Genomic DNA, 17,703 nt, shown 5'->3' on the forward strand with positions numbered 1-17,703 from the left:
GAATGCACAAGTTTGGGTCAATGGTAACAAACAGACCAGCTAATGCCATCACACTGGGCAGGAATTAGGTAGTTCCCGCATACTAATTCAGTGCAGACTGCGTGCTGTTGGTACCAGAGGGTGCTCGACGTCAACTGTTGCTGAGTAAGAGTGCTGCTGAACCTCAAGGAACAAAACTGCTTAACTTATAAAACTGGAAGACAAACTGCCAGAGTGTTGTAATAAATCACTAGTTGGCGGTGACGTTGGACAGCATCTAATCCTTTTGAAGCTCATAACTAACAGAAATTATCCAAGATATTGCGAGCCTTACCATCAAGTTGGAGTTAAGATTATAATTATTATCTGACTTGAGGAAGACGTCTAGTAGTGATAGGATTAGGAAAGAACTCCAATAACCCTGATTGCCTCGAGAAGCCTTCTATAAGCTGAATAAAACCGTCAAGTGGTAGCAAGAATACAGCATAAACGACGTCTCCATACTAATGCACTCAACCAAGACACCAAGGGAGGCCACAATAAGAAAAAAGAATTCACAAGTTGAGTGTTTACAGAACTGATCTGATATCTGAAGGGGTGCGCATCTATCCCAGACCGGACCAGGAAGTGGTCTGATGAACTGCATTTTGTTACGGCAGTCTTTACTGATCTTCCAAACAACTCACTGACATGTTATAAAAACACCCCTATTAACTGCATTGGTGCAGAAATGGTGACCCGGAAGGCGTGTGGCACTTATACAGGACTGCAGGGCCTTAGAAAGAGTCAGAAACACTCACACGTGTGCTTTACCCACGCACACCACAAAAACGTAGGGAATAGGCCAAGAGAAGCCATGATAAAAAATGAAGAGGATCCTCGAATCTGATCAATAATACATTTTCACCGAAGCACAGAAAAAAAGCGAGTAATAATCATCATCATCATCATCATCATCATCATAAAAATTCAGTCTGGCCACTTAATCCTAAAACAAAAGAAATACAGAATACTGTACAGACCAGGACAAAAGATGGGAGAGGGAATATAAAACTGTGTTGAAAAATAGATTTCAGAGAGAGAGAGAGAGAGAGAGAGAGAGAGAGAGTCCCAGTCAGTCCACTGCGTCCTAAAATTCGGCACCTAGTTTCAGCGTCCTATGAAACGGAAGGGTCGGGAAGTGACGGATGTTTGAACACTCTCTCCCTAAGTGTCGGTAAATGCTTCCCTCGTCAGCACCAAGAGGAAGGAGAGGAAAGTGGAGCGTGAGAGGAGGAGGTGGGAAGCGTGTTTGCGGCGAGACGAGAGGAGAGAGAATGTGAGAGAGGGGAGTGGGGTAAAAGGAAGGATGAAGAGAAGGGAGGTAAGAGAAAACAAGGGAAGGAGTGAACGAACGGGTAAGAAGGGAAAGGGTGAAGAAAAGACTGAGGAAAGAAAAGCCGAAACAGGGAGAGAGAAAAAAGAGAGGACAAAAGGAAGAGGGAAAAGAAAATGAACAAAGAAGAAATGAGATAGTGAAATGAGGGAAGGAAAGAGTGACAGTAGAAGAGAACATGAGAATGGGGAGGGGAGAGAATGGCAGAGGAATGAATAGGCTGAAGGAAGAACAGGGAGATGAAGGAAGAAAATATGAGAAGGTCAGGGGAAGAAGGGAGGGAAGGAAGAAAGAGCAAAAGGGAGGATAAGGGAGGAAGAGGAGAAAGGAAGCAGTGGATAGGGGAAGGGAAGGATGAGGAGTGATTAAAGTGAAATGAGAAAAGAGTGATATGAAAAGAAAGTGTTGGGGGCGTGAGTGGAAATGGGGGAGAGGGGCGGGGGGAAGGAAGGTGAACAAATGTGTGAGAAAATAAGATAGGAAAACGTATGAGGACAGAGTAAGGAAAGGGGAAGGAGCGAGAGTGAGGGAAAGAATAAGTAAGAGAAAGAAGTGTGGGGAAGTAAGAATAAGGAGGGAATGTGACAAATTCTACGAGAGAGAGAGAGAGAGAGAGAGAGAGAGAGAGAGAGGAGAAAAGCTATCTGCAAAAAGTTAGTATGTAGAAGAATGAGAAAGGAGTAAGGCAGGAAAGAAGTGAGAGGTGCGAAGATTGAAAATGACACAGGATTCCCTCCTTGCTCTGAGCTGTATCCGTGACAAGTATGTACCACTAGAGTGTGCAAAAAGTGAGTCACCATTGATAACCACACACTTGACAATTACATAGAGAGAGAGAGAGAGAGAGAGAGAGGAGGTTTTTAAACGGGCACGTGATGGAAAAGGCATAAGAAAGAAAGAGAAGCAATAAGGTGGAGGGAAAGTAGGTAGGAAAAAGAAGAGAAGAGGAGAGTTTTAAAAAATGTAATAAGCTAAGAAGGTAGAAAAGATGGAAGAGACAACTGAAAGAATATACTAATACTAATACATATTTTTTATGCAAGGAAGAAGGAACCAAGGCCAGAAACATTCAAGATTGTTCCCTCCAATAAACAACAAAAACAAGATAACATAGAGCCAAATGCAAGATCTATTCATTTCGAGTTGCCTGGAGAAAAAGTGTTAAAAAAAAAAAAAAGGAGAATATAATAATGGAAAATAAATAATCAACGAGAAAGCATACAAAAGAGAGTGAAACATTTCTTAACAGGATGCAGGTAGAAGATGTAAGAGAGGATAGTAGAATATAAAACAATAATGAACTGAGATAAGATATAGGTAGAAAAGGAAGAGGTAAAGCAAAGGAAAGAACTGCAAAAGAACGCATTGCAAGGCGTGGGTGTTTCGAACAAGACGCAAAGGGGAACGAAGAATAAAAACCAAGAAAAGTATGGAGAAGAGAGAAGGGAAGAGGTATTTCTTAGAAAAGGATGAGAGAAGGAAAGAGTGGAGAGTGACGAATAGCAAGAAAAACTGAGAAAGGGAAGAAAACTGTTTAAGAATGAAGACGTGAGGGTGAAAGCGTAAGAAAGAGTAACATAAAGGTAGTCAAAAGACGAAGAGGGAGAAGAGGAAATTAGGTTAAATTGTATAAAAAGGAAAATGAATTATAAATCGGGAAACAGAGGTACTTGAGGTGCTTGACGGATTTGAAAGCAGGACGTCAGGAAGATGTATGGACGAATAACAGTAAATACGGATTGATGGGTGGAAGAATAAGAATGGCAGTTAAAAAGAAGTGAAAAATTAAAGACTCGATTAAAGAAGGAGAGAAGAAATAGGGAAAGAAGACGAGAGGAAAAATAAGTTAGAATGAAATGGTGAAAAGAAGTGGCGAGAAAGAATCTGAAGGATGAGAGGAAAAGTGGAGGAGAGAAGGATGGGTGAGGAAAAGCATGAGAAAGGAGAGAGAGAATTAAGAAAGGAGACGAGAGGGAGAAGGTGTGCGAAAGATCGAGAGACAAGAGGCAGGAGAGAAATATGGAAGGAGAGAAACTAAAATAGAAGGGTATGAAAGCGAAGAGAGAAGAAAGAAAGGAAGACCAGACAAAGGATATTGACACATCAGGAAACTAGATGTGAAGGAGGAGCTAGAAGAAGCAGTAACAGAGAGCAAAGGAGGAAATGCTAATGGGAGGAAAGAGAAGGACAAATTAACAAAAAAAAAAAAAATGACAGAAAAGAGAGAGAGAGAGAGAGAGAGAGAAATAATTCATGAGGAAGAAGATGGACAAATGAAGGGGAGGCAAGAAGTTCGGGGGACAGGAGGTGGAAGGATAGAGAAGGTGAGTTTGAGAAAGGGGGAAGAGGAATACAAGAAAAAGAGAGAACTAACATAGAAGAGGTTATGAATTTAAAGCGGAGATTTGAGAGATAAGGTGTAAGAAGGAAAGGAAGGGATAAAGGGGGAGGGGAAGCAGAAAGGAAAAGCAGGAGAGAACATAAAACAGAGAATGGGTGAGAAGAAATGATGAAAAAGACGAATTAAACGAGTGGATATGAGCAAAACTGATTTCAAACGAAGACGTGAGTGAGGAGTTGTATGAAAGAAACTGAAATAAAAAGATTAGGGGAAGGAAGAAAAGAATAAGGAAGATAAAAGAAGGAGGGGTGAAGAAAGAGAAGAAAAACTGAGCGAGGGGAGACAAAGGACTTACAAATGAGACGAGAGGGAGAAGGTGTAAGAAAGAATAGGTGGCGAAGGGGTTGACGGAAGGATAGAAGGAGAGATGAGTATGTGAGAGCAGGAGAGGAAAGGAAGGAGGAGCTGATAAAACTGGGTGACACATTTGGAAATTATGTGAGGGAAGAGGCATTAGGAGGAGTAACAGGGAAACAAGGAATGAAGGGAAGGGAGAATGGGAAACAAAGTAAAGAACAAATACACAGAGAATCCAGACAAAGGGGCAAGGAAGATATAGATGTGAGGAGGAGGTAAGGAACAAAGAAAGAAAATTAGGAGAAATGAATTAAGCTGGAAAGAGAGAGGAGGAGGAGAAGGAGAGAGCTAAAGAGTGAAGAATGATGAATATGACATTTTGAGAGAACTAACAAAGTACATATAAAGGATCTACATGAAGACGTGAAGAACTTAGGTTGGAATAAGAAAGTGAGAGTAAAAAGGGATGAGCAAAAGCAAAAGAGCACGGGAGAAGAGAGCAAAGAAGATGCGATAAGAGGAGGTAAAAGTGGGTGATGAAGGACGAGATAACATGAGAGGGAGAAGAAAATGGATTAAGAACGAAGGCGTGAGGGAAAAGGTATAAGAAAGAATGGAAGGAGAGAGGACGAAAGTAAAGAAGAGAGGGAGAAAGGAAGAAAGATAAGGACCGCTGGAGAATGCCAAAAGCAGCTGAAAGAGGAGGGAGAGAAGATTTAGAATAAAGACGTGATGGAGATGTTCATAAGAAAGTTAAGGAATAAACTGAAGTGGAAGACGAAAGGATGAGGAAAACAGGAATAAATGAAAGAAAAGCATCCGGGAGCCGAATGCTAATCGCCTGCCAGCATATACTGTTGGCCGAGTCCAAGATTTAAGCCATATCTTGATACTCTAATGGTTTCATGTTGATAGCTCAAGCTGTTCATGAGATATGATGGTGCTAAATGCCGCTGATAAAAACTAGTTTACCTTTGGCAGCCATTTTGGTGACCTTGACCTTGACCCCGAGTCCCAATTTTTGAACTCGGCCAAGATTTTGGCCATATATTGATAACCTGACGGTTTCATTTTGACAGCTAGAGCCGTTCATGAGATATAATGGGAATGCACACACACACACACACACACACACACACACACACACACACACACACACACACACACACAGGAAGGCAAAAACATTATCGGACCGCCTTCTAATGGCGGCCGACAAATAATGAACAAATAACACGAATGAGAAACTAAGAATGAAGGACTTGGAGACACAGCATTAAGGACAACATTAAAATAAAACTGGCAAAAGAAAAAAAGAAAAGACCGAAACAATTAAGAGAACAGCAAGGGAAAGACTGAAGAGAGAAGATAAGGATAAATGGCAAAGAGGAGTGAAATTTATTTAAAAAAAAAAAAAATGTTAGGAAGAACAAGTAAGAAGGAAAGGGAGGCAACGAGGTGGAGAAAGGACGCAAAGACGAAGGAGGAAGTAAGAAGGAAGAAGATAGAAGAAGGAAGAAAAGGGAAGAAACCGATAGAGAGGAGAGGAAGGACTTACAACAAAGACATGATGGGCAAGATACGAGGAAGAAGGAAAGTTAAACATTGGAAGAAGAAATGATTTTAAAATTAAAGAAAAAGAAGAGAAAGTTAATAACGGAGAGGATAAAGAAAGGTGAAAGAAAGACCTATAAAGAGTGTGCTAGGGAGGAAGATCCAAGAAATAAAGGAAGGCATGAAGGTGGGAGGGAAAGAAAAGGGAAGGAGAAAAGCGCAGAGCAGCGCCAAAGAGAAACGAAAAGGAAAAGAAAAGAAAAAAAAGACAGAGGAAAATAAAAGAGTTTGTGATGGGAAGTAAGGGAGAAGGCATAAAAAATGGACGGAGAGAACCACGGAGGGCTATGGGAAGAATAAGTAAAAAAAAATAAATAAATAAAATGTAGAGTTAGAACAAAACAAAACAGGGGAAACAAACTGAAAAGAAATATTATATACAATGCTTAAAAGTATATAAATGAGAGAATAAAAATCAAGATGGTAAGAAGACTAAAGCAAGAGTAAAAGGTAAAATGGTGGAGAGAATGGGTGAAATAGGAGAACGGAGAGAGAGAGAGAGAGAGAGAGAGAGAGAGAATGGGAGGAGAGAGAGAGAGAGAATGGGAGGAGAGAGAGAGAGAGAGAGAGAGAGAGAGAGATGACAGAAGACTAATGGAGATTTACGAGCAAGACGCAAGAAGGTGAGCGAAAACCAGGCAAACAGGTGGGATGAAGGGAGGGAGAAAAAGAGAATACGAGAGAAGAATGAAGAAAGACAGAGTGAACTGAAATGGCGACTAAATCTATAGGACATGAAGGAGAAAGGGCCAGAGAGAAAGATAGAAAGGTGAAGGGAAAGGTGAGAAAAGAGGAGGAGAAAAAGAAAGACTGAAGAAAGAAAAGAAAACCGAAAAATTATATAGAAGAACTGAGAACCAGGACATGAGGAGGAATGTTCAGTAAAGAGGAGGAGGCAAACCGGTAAAGCAAAAGACGGTAGTTGAAGATGGCAGGAAAGAAGGGAAGAGAGACGAAAATACATAAAGGAATGGAATGAGGAGAGAAAGAACTAGAAATAAATAGAACGTGGTACAGAAGAAATGGAAAGAGAAAAAGAGTTGGAAAGAAAGAAGGGGAATGGGATAACTGATAAAGAGAACAGGGCAGAAGAAAGGCTGAAGAAAAACATGAGGAACTGAAAGAACTGGAAACAGGACATGAGACAGAGAAATGCAAAACCGTGAAATGAACCCAGAGTTGGAGTGCCATGGGGATGGGATTAGACATCAGAAGGGAAATCGAGTTAAAAAAAAATAAAAAAGAGAGAGAGAGAAAAAAAAGCAAAGGAAAGAAGAAGAATGACAGGAAGAATAAAAATGACATGGGTAATATTTTCAGCACCAGAAAAGTGAGAAATTGAAACAAGAAAAAGATTTTAACCAAAGTAAGGAGGACAATAAAAGGGAGACAAAAACAGACAGAGAATGGGATGGAAGGAAGGTTGATCAAATCCAAGAAGTGAAAGAGTTGGAAACAGCATGTGAGAAAGACGCAGAAGAGAAGATATACTGGCTGAAAGTCAAAGTGTGACGACGGAAAGGACAAGGACGGAGCAGAAGAAATTAATAGGTACAGGAGGAAGGAGATAATAGAAGAGACGAAAGATTGGAGGTGCAAGAAAAGAAAATGGTGAGATATATCTACAAATATGTGCGAGGGGAAGTGCAAAGAAGAAAACAGATGCACAAATGTTAAAGGAGACACAAGAAGAAAGAAGATAAAGACAAGACGAAATAATAAGGGGAGTGAATGAAGTGAAGAAAATGGGTAAGAGAGAGTGACTGAAAGAATGCTAGCGTAAAAGGCAAGCGAAGATAAAAGAAGGAAAGAGAGGGGATACAAGAGAGAAGGTAATGTGAAGAAAGGAAGAAAAAATAGAAGGGGGTCGATGATTCCGCTAACGAACTGAAGACGTAAGGGAAACTGGAACAATTAAAAGGCTAAAGAAAGAGATGGCGTGAAAGGATAACGCAAAGGATGATAGAGAATTGAACAGACAGAAAATAGGAACCGAGAAGGAGAGAGAGAAAACAAAGTCGGGAAGAAATAATAGTGGGAAGTAAAGAATAAGGAGCAAAACATGAGAAAACTTTATTTTATGCATGTGAGCAGAGTAAACAGCCCTGCTTTGCATTAAAGTTGACATCGCCCACCTTTCACGTCACTGCTTAGCCACAAATAACATCCTTTCATGTTAAATATCATCAAGGTCTGAGTGAGAATGTGGAGAGGAAAAAATGTAAGCAAACCAGCAGAGTTGGGTAAAGAGGAGAATAGAAAGTACGTAAAAAAAAAAAAAAAAAACGAAAGAGGAAAAAATTTCGAAACACGACACAAATGCGAATGAGCATTATGAGAAAGGTAAACAGGTAAAAAAAAAAAAAAAAAGGAACAGAAATAAAATTTACCGGAAGTGAAAACGATAGAAAATTGTTACATAAACAGCAGACGAAGATATTATGAATTCATAAAGCTTGCAGTGTTAGAAGATGCTGGAAAATCAATTAGGAGAGAGAGAGAGAGAGAGAGTGAACACATAACCACAGACCTGAAGAGTTTACTGTGGGGAAAATCGTCTTTGTTTAGCCTTGTCTCACTTTCTGTCAGTCTTTGTGTCTCTGTGTCTGTCACTATCTTCATTAATCTCTGTCTGTCTATATCTCGTCCCAGTCTGTCTCTGTTTCTTTCTGTCTAATACCATTCTACATCTCTTTCTCCTTTCTCTTTGCTTTTCCTTTTTTTTTTTAACCTTCTCTTTCTCACAACGTACTGCCAACCTTTCACACCAACCTTCTCTGAAAGTAAATGATGCATGATATTTCCACATGCTCTGTTCCTCTTCTCTATTCCTCTTCCTCAAATCTCTCTCTCTCTCTCTCTCTCTCTCTCTCTCTCTCTCTCTCTCCAAGACATTTCCAGTCACGCGTTCCTTCTTCCTGATGCACCGCTCTAGATTAGCTGCTGTCTATAACAGTCACTGCACCTCGAATATACTACCACTCAGTCGATCATTCGCTTACTCTTTCGTTCACTCACTCTATCGCTCATCATTCCTATATTCCTTCACTTAATATAACTCCCTTCCTCACTCACTCACTTGCCCACTCCCTCACTCACTCACTTGCCCACTCCCTCACTCACTCACTTGCCCACTTCCTCACTCACTCACTTGCCCACTCACTCACTCACTCACTCACTTGCCCACTCTCTCACTCACTCACTTGCCCACTTCCTCACTCACTCACTTGCCCACTCCCTCACTCACTCACTTGCTCAAGCCCTCACTCACTCACTTGCCTACTCCCTCGCTCTCCCCTCTCCCATAGTTGGTCTTCAGGAATTATCAAGGGAACAATCTTTGTAACAGCATCAGTATAAGCTTTCTTCCCTATAACTTGAGAGAGAGAGAGAGAGAGAGAGATGCATAAGCGCGTGCGTGCGTGCGTGTGTGTGTGTGTGTGTGTGTGTGTGTGTGTGTGTGTGTGTGTGTGTGTGTGTGTGTGTGTGTGTGTGTGTGTGTGTGTGTGTGTGTGTGTGTGTGTGTGTGTGTGTGTGTGTGTGTTTTGTCCACAACAAAGGCCACACCGACAACATACGCTGATAGATTCGGTAATGTCTGCTAGCATTTAGTAAGTCAGATAACATAACAATGAAAAATAAGCTACCCTAGCAAACCTCCCAGCCTTAGGATCTTTGTAACTAACCTGTGTGTCTTTCATTCTTTCTCTGGTGTAGCCTCAAGGAGTTATAGTCGGCGTATTTTAGTCCATTTACTTCCAGGGCATGATCTTTTTCTTATTCATGCCAACACCAGACTGTTATGTCAGTTTAGAGAAGACTTTTCGAGGCGGAGGGGTTTGATACAGCATTTATTATCCCTTTAGCTATAAGGGGGCTATCCAGAACTGAATAGATTTGCCTAATAACAACAAAAACGAAATATAAATCACGTATTCATAATTGACATCTCAAGTTTGCAAAATGGGAGGAGAGCAAAGCATGCATGTTGGACTCATAATGTTTTTTGCCATGAACTAATCCCACAACGGTATATTTTTGTATGCAATAAATCTGCTTGCTCGAATCGTCAAAAAGTCAATCTTCATTTCTCAGTTGTTCACTTGACTAAAAACACCATTGAGTTCTTTTTTAATCATTGATAACACCGTCTTCTATTTACCAATGTTTCTCATAACTTAATCCTCATATTTCACGATTTATTCTTGACTTCAGCTTTTAAGTTAATGCTTTTAGGATAATAGTGAAGCAAAAAATTAAGAAGGATTGGAGAGGAAAAGTGAGCGAGGAGAATAATGACAACAGCAATACGAGAAGTTTGAGAGATAAGAGAAGAGGGAGAGAGGGTAGGAGAAACTGGTAGCCCCAAAGATAAAACTGGTAAAAAAGATAAAGGACAAAGGATGAAAAAAGAATAGATTGGAAAAATAATAATAATAATAATAATAATAATAAAATGAATAGTAGAGGCAGAAATAAGACGAGAACAGAGTAGAAACAAAGGAAGGAAAGGATGGAAATGTAGATGGTAAGAAATGAAAAGATTGGGAAATGACAGAAGATAAATATTTGAGATGAGGGAAGGATTAGTGGAAACAGATAGATTAGATGAACAGGGTAACAGGAATAGTAGAATGAGGAGATGGAGAATAATGAAGATAGGATATGACAGAAAGAGACGACAGGAAGGAACAGGAGACTAGAATTACAGAAATATTAAAAGTGAGAGAATGGTAAAGAAGGACAGAATAATTTGGAAAACTGACTGGCAGGGAGAGGGAGCAGATGAAAGAAGAAGAAAAGAAAAGTTGTTCTTGCTGTTGTTGTTATTGTTTAAACCCTGTTTGTCTGGTAGAACAGATCCGTTGACCACAGGTCAGCAACTGTTTCCGTGGGGAGTCCTACAGGTGCGGAACAGTATATCCACCATGCAGGGGACCAGCTCCCCCTTGTGGTAGATACTGTTCACCAGAGTCGGACCAGGGTCCCTCGCTACGGTGAAGTGTAGGGAAACAGAGAACGTTTGGCTCCCGAGTGGACACCGCAACTGCTTAGCCCCACCCAGGGTGCACAGTTCCATCAGGTGTAAGCTCTACTTTAGCGCTGAAAGAGAAGTATGTATGGAAGGAAGGGAAGAAAATAAAGAAAACTTGGGACTATTACATGTGATGGAAAGATTGTGAGAGGGAGATGGGTTATAGAAGATGGTAACGACAAAATTTAGCAGAGAGGAGAAAGAAGAAGGTCAAGTGATAAGAAATGTAGAGAAGGAAAAAGGATCACAGGAAAGTGGTTAATGGGAAAGAATGAGAAATAAAATGAGAACCGGAGTAATAGCTAAGGATGAAGGGGGATAAAAGAAGAGATGACAGTGGGAGGAATAGAAGACAGCATATGTCCTAGAGAAGCAGAAATATTAGGTCCGAGAACAGACTGGAAGCAAATTTCAGGAGTGGAGGAAAGGAAGGGACTACAGTGTGAAATAAAGAAAAGAGGATCAGGACTAAAGGAAGAAGAAAAGTACGGGAAGAAGAAATGAGAATAAAAAAAAATAATCATTTCAATATCTACAAATAAAAAAGGCATTGGAGAAACAGAAACTATAGCCTATTTAATCAGATCTGACAAGAGATGAGCCTTAAGCATTTGAAAGCTGGCAGCTGATTGGTTGTCAGAGTGCATTCATTGTTAACGACGCATTTTAAATTATTTTATTATATGGGTTTCAATAGCCGTATCATGATACGATTGCCCCCCAAAATTATTACCAGTATATATACTTATTTGCATACATTAACAGCAACGGTATTAGCACTTACAGCATTTTACGATTCACCCATAGTTAAATTTAATCATATAACCTTAGCTGGAATACTGTACAAGAGACTACACGAACATGAAGGGTTATGAGCACTAGAAATCTGAAGGCCATTTTAACGAGATTCAACAATGAACTCACAATTAGGCAAACTTCCCCTGAAACTGTGGCGTGTCTGGGCGGCCTTGGATGGCCTCATTCCTCCCTCGCAATTCTTCCTTCCGGGTCTCAGTATTGGGTATTATTCTTCATTTCCTTTCACTTGGCAAAGATTTTCGTCTTTTATCAGTTTATTTCAAGTAGCTCAATGGTAGCTAAGGTTGTGCTGAACGTCCATTCCACCATTCCATAATACTTTTCCGTGACTACCATTATATTCTAGTATTAATCTATAATTATAAGTAAGTACTGAAGCTGCATAATAAGAAAGCTATCACAGTTTCCATAACGGGTTTGACACTCTCAGGCTCCTGTGACTCATTCTCAGCTGAATAATAGGTGGTGGAACAGAATACCGGTACTTGATTTTTTCCGACCATGAAAGGAGTAATGGTGGCTGTAAGACTCACTTTCAGTGGAATATATTCGCCTGACGTTAACTGGAATAGAAAACATGGGTTCTCACTCATGAGAGGTTTGACATATCGACCTAACACATCTTTTGCCTGTCCAGTAATGCTCAGCTCAGCGACAATATAGTGGGTATTTTTGCTCCCTGTTTTCCATGGTGGCTCTAGTCTGGGAACATATTTATCGCCCGCTCAGTGTGGCGATAATGTAATCGCCTGTGCCTGTATGTGTGTCTGTGTGTGTGTATTTGAGTATGTCTGTCTGCTACCAAAATGTCTTAAAATAAAGTGGGCAAATGATATCCAAACTTTGTAGGCAGTACCGGTATCCCGGGGCAAGTGGCTTGAAATGATTAGATATTGGCAAAGTGCGATGATATGCCTCCGATTGTCAGAGGATTGCTTACCATGTTATTTAGTGATGGTGGGCGATACGCATTCGTGGGCGATACTTTGGCTGTCTTTAGTTCAAGAAATTAAAACAGGAGGATTCGCTTAATGAAATCCCAGCTGTGTTACATTTACCCTATATCACTCTCAGGTGATGTTGGAGAGGGACGTCTTTACGTGGTGGCACAGGTATGATCGAGCGATGGAGATGCCAGGTTATAAAAACACCCTTCAGTCCACTCCCTATCCTAGGAAAGGAAGATGGTGGACTAGAGAAAGGAACTTCGACCCACTGTCAACGGGGTTCACTTTCAGATGAACCTGGGATTACAGCTACAGTACTACAATTATTACTACGACTAACTCTCTTAAGGGCCTATGACTTACTGGTAAGCAGATTAAATCGTCTGGCGATGACTAAGAAAATTTCCATCTATCGACCTATAGTTAGACGCCACAGTCCCTTAAGGGGTGGCCATTAGTCTTTGAGTTAGTTGTTTTACGGGGAGGGGCACTAACCCCTCGCCAACCCACATGTTGACAAATAGGGAACACGTTATATGGTTACCAGCCACCTTTGTAAGTGGTTTCCTGGCTTACAGGAGATCATTTGACGTGTCACTCAATATAAAGCCACATGAAAAGGAAAGAAGAATAATATAAAGATACAGGAAAGATGGGAGATAAAGAGGAGAGGACTGCTGATACAGAAAATGAATGATAAAGGTGAAGGAAAAAGTAGGTAGCACTATATCATGTGAGTGTATGATGGTTTCCATCTCCTACGACAAGCAGAATACTTAAGTGATTATAATCATCAAAAGGATAATTACAGTGACTCCCTCAGATTCCTGTAACAGTCTCAGATTGATAAAATCGGCTGACGATAACTGTGACAGAATACTAAGGTGATTATAACCATGAGAAGGATAATCACACTATAAATAAAACACTTGCAGATGAACATAATCGTCTGGTGATAGCTTTAATATAATACTAGAGTTGTTTCGATCATGACAGGGTTAAGGGTGAGAGTATTAATTCCCTCAGGCTACTGTGACTCACTCTCAGCTAAATCCAGTTGTCAGACGATAGGTATAATACAGTATTACTCTAGAGTTGTTTCGATCGTAAAGATACAAAACAATATTTTCATAGACATGAAACAGCTAAAGCAGGTGTATAATATTTCCTTCCTTTTGTAGCTTTCACAAAGCCCTTTGGCAGAGAGTGACAATGTTACAGCTGTGCACTGTTACCCTAGCACCATTTCGTGCTTTGCACCATATTGTAGTATTGATCTAACAACCGAACATTCATGATGGAGACACGATAGTTCTGGGCCAGGCGAAATAAAAAAAAAAAATACACCGTTGCACATTTCATAATAATGAAGATAATTAAACGTATCTATTCCTAATCAGTCATTCACAACGCCCTGTGACTGGAGTTTCCCCTGCCCCAAATTTTAAAAAATGTTAGCCATTTCAGGCTTGCACTCTATATTTTGCACCCCGAGGATACGCGTATGTACTTTTGATTTTCTTTTTCCACCCTAACACCACCGTATTTGGCTTAGGTTAACCTGACTTTAACAACACAATCTACATTCATCTAACCCATGCCTAACCCAACCAATCTTATCCTCTAACAACCTAGAGAGAGAGAGAGAGAGAGAGACAGAGACAGAGACAGAGAGACAGAGAACTCGGAACTCTTACTCAGGTCTCCTTCAGCTCTCGTGAATGACAAAGGAAATAAAAAAATTAAAGCCATAGGACGTCATCTTTAAGTTATTCTAGTTCTACTGGTGACTTGATCCAGCTTTGAAAAGATGCGCATGTACTGGCTGGGTTAATGGCTGCAAGAATTATATATATATATATATATATATATATATATATATATATATATATATATATATATATATATATATATATATATATATATATATATATATATATTTATATTCAAATATATATATATATATATTGTTACGGAACAGAGAAAGATAATGTACACTTTAAGTGAGAATACGAAGAGTCACTACTGTCCCGTAAAGTTCCAGGTTCAAAACAAAAGAGTTAGGTAAAATTACAAGTTAAAGTTTAATGCTTAAATTAACAACAAAACATTCAGAACTCATAAGGATAATGTAATGGCAAATAAACAGGTTAAATATATGGTTAACTGCAATAGCCTCTATTAACACGAAATTAGCAAGAGTAAATTTATCTAAGTCAGCCCTGATGAAATGAGATACCAGATAATACTCAGTGAATGCCAGATAAATTATTACAGATACAAACTATTATCATAAATGACTGACAAAGAATCCTACATAAATTACAAACTCCACTAGGCCTACAAATTAAAGTTATGCTATACAGTACAAGAAAAAATGCAACAACAGTTATACTCAAATTACACACAGCTGCTAGATGGTTGGAGATTTCTTGAGCACTCACAATAATAATATCTGTACAGGGGAGGACAGAGATGTGAACAAAATGAGGAGCAGATCTATGTGGCCATGATGCAGAGACTGAGCTCATTATATAGGAGCCAGGAGAGCTTGATACAACTTGTAATAAGGACGCGCAAATGAAGCCATGGGGACATAGAGTTGACAATCCCGCTCTGGACAACAGAGAGAACGACTTACTCTATTATAACGGTAGAAGGGGGGGACTGAGGCAGAACACGCTCGTGATCAAACATGCAGCAACTGTGCGTTAAAATTACACAAAGGATGATGAAATCATAGGCTATGTAACACCTCCCCACAAAGAAAAAAGAAATTTACAAAGGAAATTTCTTATTACTCTAAAACAATCCGTACATGGCATTACAGAACATGCAAAAGTCTTTCCTAATTTTACAAAACATGAGATCTCCCTAGCACGTTCAGTCATAGGTACTTGCCAGTATCCCTTTAACAAATCAAACTTACTTATGTACCTAGCCTTTCCGATCTTGTCTATGCAATCTTCCACACGAGGGAGAGGGTAAGTGTCTGTTTTAGTTATCTGATTAACACGTCTGTAGTCGATGCAAAGCTGCTGTGACCCACCTGGCTTAGGGACCAGAGTGACAGGAGAACTCCACTCGCTCTGACAGGGCTCAATCATCTTGTGGTCCAACAGGTAGCCAAGCTCCTTCTGGATGAGAGGAACTTTCACTGGGTTCACACGGTAAGGAGGCAATTTAATTGGCTTTGCGTCTCCAACATCGACATCATGCATCAACACAGTGGTTCTTCCTGGAGTAGCACGGAACACTTGCGGGTACTCCTGCAGTAATGCCGAAAACTCCTGCCTTTCCTTGGGTGGTAGATGAGAAAGCTTAGTCTGGAGATCATTCATGATATCAGGATTCTTCCCCAAACTATCACTCAGGCTCATACTGCATGGGAGAGCTTCACTTGCAGACTCGGGTGGAACAGCTACAGTGCAGAGTGGATTATTTTCGTCCCGCCTGTGAAATAACTTTAGCATGTTGATGTGACATAGTTGCTTGCTCTTTCTACGATCTGGTGTGGCGATGACATAGTTGACATCACTGAGTTTCTTCTCCACGAAATAAGGGCCACTAAACTTGGCTTGAAGAGGTTGCCCATGAACTGGTAGCAGAATTCAAAACTGATCTCCGGGCTGAAAGTGGCGTAACCTGGACTTTCCCATCATACCAAGTCTTCATCTTCTCCTGAGCAGCTCCTAAATTCTCTCTCGCCAGCTGTAAAGCAGTGGACAGCCGTTCTTTGAACTTCATCACATACTCCAGCAGGTTGACGTCATCTTCCTCCGACAGCCAGCATTCCTTGAAGTAACTTAAGGGGTCCTCTTACTTCATGGCCAAACAGTAGTTCAAAAGGTGAGAAGCCCAGTGATTCATTTGGAGATTCTCTTGCGGCAAATACGACGAATGGAAGACCTTTATCCCAGTCTTTCTGATGTTCCAAACAGTATTTCTTGAGCATCGATTTGACTGTTTGATGATATCTCTCCAACGCTCCTTGGGTCTGGGGATGGTAAGCTGAAGACGTGATCTGGGTGATGCCCAACTCTTTCAGAGACTGCTTGAAAACGTTTGACATGAAATTACTTCCCCGGTCTGACTGTACCTCCTTGGGCAGACCAAACTTTGTGAAGAACCCTAGCATTTCCTTAACCACGTTCTTTGCTGAGATGTTTCTAAGTGGAATGGCTTCAGGATAACGAGTAGCCATATCAATCATGGTCAACACATAAGAAAATCCTGAAGAAGTCTTAGGAAGAGGGCCCACAATATCCACCAACACACGGGTGAAAGGCGCCTCAAAGGAGGAATGGGAACAAGAGGTGCAACTCGGTCTGATTACACTTCCCCACAACTTGACAGGTGTGACAAGACTTACAATACCAGGAAACATCCCTGAAGATACCTGGCCAGTAAAAGTGTTTCAAAATGCGTGCCACAGTCTTCCTCACTCCCAAGGTGTCCTGCCAAACTGGTATCATGAGCCACTCGAATGATATCCTGCCTACAAACACGAGGGATGACAACTTGATGTACAACCTCCCATTCACAGTCGGCTGATGCTGTTGGGGGGTCTCCACTTCCTCATAAGTACTCCTGACTTTACATAATAACAAGTAGAAGCACCGGCTGACTCTTCTTCACTGTAAGCAGAGTTAGCTAGACCTTTCAACTCAGGGTCAGCAACCTGCAACTCAACCAACTCTTGACGAGACAAATTATCAACACTACGGGGTACTGCCTCATCTGGTGAGTGGTCCAAATTAGCAAGAAAAGTGTCAGCTAGGATAACATCATCATCATCATTATCCTCTAAATCACCAGCAACTTTAGACTTAGCCCTAGTGACAGCACATGCAGGGAACACATCAGGGACACCACAATCCTGGGACGCAGCCACCGGCTCACTAGACAACTGAGGAGCTGGACACACTTGACTTCCACCAATATCATTTCCAAGTAAGAAAGTTACACCAGACATTGGGAGTGTCTCAACCAACCCAACCATAACAGAACCATTAACAAAACCAGACTCTAAATTCACTCTGCACAGAGGAACAGAGAAGTAATTATTCCCTACACCTTGTAAGATTACAGTTTCATCAGAGGAATTAACATTAGAGCCTAGAACACTGGTCAGCATAAGGGATTGGCAAGCACCTGTATCACGATATATTTTAACTGATTTCCTGTCATTACTGTCCAGAGGACTGACAAAACCATCAGACAGGAAATTAGCACATGA

The sequence above is a fragment of the Coenobita brevimanus genome, chromosome 52, assembly GCF_032717465.1.
Source record: "Coenobita brevimanus isolate Jiangsu-jjx chromosome 52, ASM3271746v2, whole genome shotgun sequence".
Taxonomy (NCBI): domain Eukaryota; kingdom Metazoa; phylum Arthropoda; class Malacostraca; order Decapoda; family Coenobitidae; genus Coenobita; species Coenobita brevimanus.